The 6,312-nt window shown below is 51.0% G+C and overlaps 1 pseudogene; it reads left to right on the forward strand.

Moving 5' to 3' along the window:
* Positions 1-408: 408 nt before the first annotated feature.
* LOC123158213 (uncharacterized) overlaps positions 409-6,312 on the forward strand; it is a 16,147-nt pseudogene continuing 10,243 nt past the window's right edge.

The raw sequence follows: 6,312 nt of genomic DNA on the forward strand, positions 1-6,312 counted from the left end.
GGGTGTGACCAAGGATGCTAACATGGGACAAGGCAAGAATCAAAGAATTGTTCTCGACTGATGATACAAATGACATCATGCAAATTGCAGTAGGTGGACCGGGCATTGATGATTACATGGCCTGGAGTTTCACAAAATCTAGTGAGTATTCGGTAAGGTTTAGCTATCACTTAAGGATGACACTAAATAAGATAAAATCCGGACAACCGGAGTCATCCTCTTCAGCAGCTACCGACAGGGGTTGGCTTAATATGTGGGATTCAAATGTTCCAAACAAGGTAAAAGTCCACTTCTGGTGCATGCTGAAGAATGGATTGGCCATCGGTTAACTGCATAGAGGAAGAATAAAGCTAGGTGTATACTGTACTGCATGTGGCAGGGAAGAACAACACATCATCCCTTTTGACCATGCCCTCACTCAGCGTGTTGCCGGCGGATGTTGCGCTCGGCATCAGGAGCACCGGTGGCGACCCCGCCGGCATTGGATTGCTCTCAGAGCGCCACTGCGAGATGGTTACTTACATGGCTTACGGAGGCAGGAGAAGAAGAAAGTGCTCTGATGCTTAATGCGGTTTATGGACCGTGGCTAGCGAGAAATGGAGCGCAGAACGAGAAAAGGATTTCTGAACCTCAGATGGTTGTGAAGGCTGTACTAGAATATGCAAAGGAATGGGAGGAGGCGCAAATCGCTCGACCCAACAAAATAAAGGCTCCAGAGCCGAGGAAGCTATGGACACCACCTGATACAGGTTGGGTAAAACGAAATCCAGATGGAACAATTTCTAAACAGCAAACAAAGGATGGTGGAGGGGTGGTAATGCGGGATCACAATGGAGGGCAAGCTACTGTTACCCGACGATAGCAGAAGCGGAGGCTGCGGAGATTGCTGCACGTAAGTCGAGGTTGCAGCTAGCTCAGGAGATGAACATTGCAAAGGTACACATTGAGCTTCACTGCTATGGAGTAGTAACAATGCTAAATAATCTTGTGAAGAGAATCTCTCGGCTCATTGACCTCTGATAGAAGACATGAAGGACAATTTAAAGGGTTTCCGGGAGTTCAAGGTCACGTAGGCTCATCGCTCAACAATGGAGCTGCACCCGAGCTAGCGAGGGCGGGTCTTTCTGTAGAAGTTAGTTTGATTTGGGATGGTGCACCCCCAGACTATATTTTGCAAATTATATCCTGAAATTTTTTGAGCACTTTGTTTAAATAAAGAACATATTTTCCCGAAAAAATTGATCACACTATGCGGCGCTATCATCATTTACAATATCGCCCTTTGCAGCAAACAAGGGATGGTGGAGGGGTGGTGATGCGGGATCACAATGGAGGGCAAGCTATTGTTACCGGACAATAGCAGAAGCGGAGGCTGCGGAGATTGCTGCCTGTAAGTCGAGGCTGCAGCTAGCTCAGGAGATGAACATTGCAAAGGTTCACATTGAGCTTCACTGCTATGGAGTAGTAATAGTGCTAAATAATCCTATGAAGAATCTCTCGGCTTATTGACCTCTAATAGGAGACATGAAGGACAAGTTGAAGGGTTTCCGGGAGTTCAAGGCCATGTGGGCTCATCGCTCGACAATGGAGCTGCACCCGAGCTAGCGAGGGCGGGTCTTTCTGTAGAGGGTAGTTTGATTTGGGACGGTGCACCCCCGGACTATATTTTGCAAATTATATCCTGAGAAATTTCTGAGCACTTTGTTTAAATAAAGACCATATTTTCCCAAAAAAAATTGATCACACTATGCGGCGCTATCATCATTTACAATATCGCCCTTTGTTTATTTCATCATAATTGTTCGAGTATTTGTGCACAATGTGATCAATTTTGAAAATGTGCCATAGGTTGATATGTAAAATTCTGAAAATTGCTGGCTTTTATTACACCATAACGCTTCAATTTTGTCGTAGTTTGCATGCTAAAAGTTAGAGGCATGATAGCAAAACCACCCCGGGAATATTCACATGAAAATAAGCACAAAAAACACCCTCACAATATCATATCACCTACTGTAGTAGGATGTCCCAAAAGGTATCCTTACTTCCGGTTGAAATTTAGACAATGGAAATGAGCACAGAAAATTCGACAAAAAAAAAGACAAGAAAACGACGGTCCGTTGGCAATTTCCACTCTATGGCAGTATAAGCTTCGTCGTAAAACTGAAAAAAATACTCTCTCAGTCTAAAAATACTTGTCATAGAAATTTCTCCTGCAAGTATTTTCGGACCAAGAGAATAATAATTATGCACCAGTATTATATACTACTCCGTTTTTGACACTAGCGTATAAAAGATAGAGGAAAAGGGAAAATGAAATCCTTCCTCCTCCTCATGTGGGCCTCCTTGTCCAGGCCCCTAACCTCGCCGGCGCTCGGCGCCCGAGCGTTCGCGTCCTCCGGAGCAACCGCGGCGGGCGGTTCAAGGTCACCGCCGCGGCGTCCGGTGGCTCTGTGAAGGAGGAGGAGGAGAAGGGGACCGGGAAGAAGGAGAAGATAGTGATTAGAGTCTTGGACCCCGTTCTCGCCGCCTCTGTTCTCGGCCCCAGAGGCTCCGGCAGAGTCCCCGGCGGCGATTCGGCGCCTGGAAGAGGACGGGGAAGAAAGGCGGAGGTACTACGTGAACACGGGGTACGCCATCCGGACGCTGAGGGAGGAGCTCCCTGACGTATTCTGCGAGGAACCCAGCCTCGACATCTACAGGTTTCTTACGATGTTATTGACTCTGCGTGCCTGATATGAATCGATAGTTGCAGCCAGTCTTAGCAAAAGTTCTATCCCTTTTCCATGTGTGGGATTTTCTTTTTCAGTTGGCGAAACAATGGTAAAAAGATGTGAAATTTCTCGAGAGAGTCATATGTTGAACTGGGTAAAATCTTACTGTATTAAAGATGGGGACGGTGGTTTAGCTTAGAGAAACACGGTCCTAGTTTAGTCCAGTTGAAGGCTTACTTGGGTTATCCAATCTAGTGTGGTAGTGCTCCCAGTATTGCTACTAGCCTTGTACCAACCATGAGTGAAGTCTGAAATAAACCCTGAGGTTGTAGAGGCTGACGTAAATAAACCCTCACCTCTGAATCCCTGAATTTGGTACCCCGTATTTACGAATCCCAGTCAATCCGACCCTCCATGACTAAAAAATTGTTTGGTGTAATAGTAAAGGCACGATCCAAGCCGGGATTAGTTTCTACGGCGACTTACTATGTAGGCCCACCTGTCATATGCATCTCTTCACAAGTTCACTGCCCGACCATGTGCGGCGGCCGGCGGTGCTGACGAACTGCTCAACAGCGTGCTACACCTGGACAAGCCCGACCCGATGGAGACCGTGGTCAGCGACATGACCATCGGTGCCTGTGGGATTCTTCTCACCAAGCTCTACAGCGTGCTGCAGGCGGACTCGTACGTCTGACGAGATGAGCGTGCCGGACGGGCTCGGCTCGGCCGTCGACGCCATTCCGGACGAGCTGGAGGCAACGGTGCCGACGCCATCAAGCCTTGCCGCGCCAAGCCGACGTCCCGTAGGCTACACTCACGTCCGTCTATGCACACACATGCACGTACGCACATCCATGGGACCATCCCGCCGTTGGCCCCTGCGTTGCTCGCTGCCCGCGCCACCGTTTGCAGCCACGGAGCCGTGCTTACGTTTCGTGCCTGACGGCACCTGCTTTATGCAGTTGCTCGCAGCTACGCGCCGCCGGCCGTTTCCACGCTTGCCTGCGCCTCGCCGATCTCAGCGAACATCAATTGGACGCCAACACCACGCCCCGTGCTAGATGGCCAACTCCATGTCCAGCAGCCGCCATCTCCAGTCGTCGGGCCCGGACAGGGTCATCTCGGACGTGGGCGCCAACCAGTGCGCGGCTCGGCCAACACCTAGTAGAAGAGGAAAAAGGGATCGGCAGTGGAAAAGAGAGGATAGAGGAAGAAGATAAGAGGAGAGAGATTAAAGTGACTTGTGGACCCATACCGTCAGTTAGGGTAGCGGATGAACCCGGCTGGGATTGTTTCTTTTCCTGTGAGCCAAACATGCGTAGGGTTAGAATAGACCGGGATCTGAGAGATTAGGGTATCAATTTTAGGGATTTAAAGATGAGGGTTCGTTAACGTCAGCCTATACAAAGTCAGGGTTTATTTCAGACTTTACTCACCAACCATCGGTCCAGTTAATTGCTGCATGAAATGCAACATACTCCCTCCGTTCACAAATATAACATGTTTTGGATATTTCAATATGGACTACATAGACTGAAATGAATGAACAAACACATTAAAATGTGTCTATATACATCCGATCACAAAAAAAATTAAAACATCTTATATTTGTGAATGGAGGGAGTACCTAATAGCTAGGGTCTTAGGGCATCTCTAACCGATCCCCTAAACTTTAGAGGAGGATACGGCCGAGTATTCTTTAGTGCAGGATATTTGCTCCTCTAAAAAAATGCCGTTTCTAACTGATCTCCTAAATTTAACGGAGTAAAAAAATCAACACAAATTTGGTGCAAATTTAGACTAGATTTGAACTCGATTCGAAATATTTTACATAAATTAAATGAAATTTAGACTAAGATTGCATAAAAACTAACTAAACTACTCACTATTGGTCTCGTTCTCGATCCTCTCCCACTCTGATACGGTTAACTCTCCGATGAGACGGCCATGTCCCTTTTCGCCGGCACTGCTGGAGAGGTAGATGACCTCCGTCATCCCGGCCGCGTACTGCTCGTACAGCCGGTGCTCTGCCTCGACGCGCTCCGGGTAGCGGCGGCGGAGCTCCGCCATGTAGGCCTCACTGGCTTACTCTGCCTCGAGGCGCTCGCTGGCCTCCCGGTCTTCCCGCATCTCCTGTGGGGTGGCCACCTGGGGGTCAACCGGCTCAAACCGCGGCAAGCCGCGAGGAAGTTGCGCTGGGCGGCGCCATCGTGGACCGACTTGATGTCGTGTTTGTGCGCCGCCTGCACCGTGGAGTGGAAGGAGCCAATCCAATGCCGCTTGCCGGTGCCGCGGTCGGTGATCTTCGCGACCCACATCCCCCACAGGCGTTGTCGCACGCCTATATTTTGGCTGCGGCGGCGGCGGCTAGTCGGGGATGCGGGATGCGCCGGCGCCGGAGGAGGAGGAAGCACCGGTGCGGCGACACTCGTGGCGGCCTGGATCCGCGGGCCGAGTGCTGGGGATGGGCAGCGGGGAGCGGCGGCGGCCGGATCCGGCCATTATCGGTGGCGGTCCGGCGGCGGAGTGGATGCGGGTAAGGGTGGGGGCGCGCTGACGTGGATTGGGTGGTGGTAAGTGAGGCGAAGTGGGGTGGGGGAGTTTTACTCCGCGACTACTCGGCCGAGTATATTTAAGCACTGCGGCCGGCTCGGAGTAATTCTTTTACCCCACTAACGATTTTTGGGCTCTGGTTAGTTCCGGTTTAGAGGAGGAAAACCAGATCCTCTAAAGGTTTTTAGGGGATCAGTTAGAGATGCCCTTAGTCTATTGTCCAGCCTTGGGTGCTGTTTGTGTTGGGAAACCGGGGCCACCGAGGGGGTGGCGGCGGCCTCGTGCGTATCGCATGGGCTAGCCCCTCCCGTTTCCCCCACTTTACGTTAAGTGGGTACTTATCCCTTGACCCCTACCCCCTATATAAAGCAACGAGGAGCCATCATTGTAATCCCTGATCATTGATTAATAAAGCTGGTCTCCTTCATCTCTCTGTGTCATTTTACTTTCGCATACTTCGATTACTTCTACTACTTCGTCTACGACGCTCGCTCTCGCTCCGCAACCTCGGACCGGACTCGCCGCGGAGTTGCGGAACACATTATCAGCACGCTTCGCTCCATCAACTCTCCGTCAAGCCTGCATCACGCAGGCTTTCGTCGATCCCGCGGAGGTATAAGATCCGATCCCCACTTTTTGCAAAAATGGATTCCTCTCGTTCCTACGATTCCATTTTTGCGCTTAGATTATTATTCGGATTTGATCTACTTATGGTGCGGATTTTCCTCCCAAGAACCGAGCGGACGAACACGTCGCCGACCAATGTCGATGTTCTTGGACTACGAGGGACTTGTTGACTGCACTATAGGGAGTCGGTACAGATCGCGACCCAGATGGTCGCGGTACCGCCGCAAATGCACCAGATGTGCCATGCGCCGTCGGAGTTCCGGACGAACACGACGAAGATCCGCATCCCGAGGCCGGCGTCCAGGTGACGCCGTACCAAGCACGCCGCACCGCGTCCTGCTGACGCCACCGCCGCCGTCTCGATGGCCGGCTCGACGCCGCGTCGTGTGGCGTGGCCGTCGCCGTCGCGCCGGTC

Source organism: Triticum aestivum, chromosome 1D, assembly GCF_018294505.1.
Source record: "Triticum aestivum cultivar Chinese Spring chromosome 1D, IWGSC CS RefSeq v2.1, whole genome shotgun sequence".
NCBI classification, from domain to species: Eukaryota; Viridiplantae; Streptophyta; class Magnoliopsida; order Poales; family Poaceae; genus Triticum; species Triticum aestivum.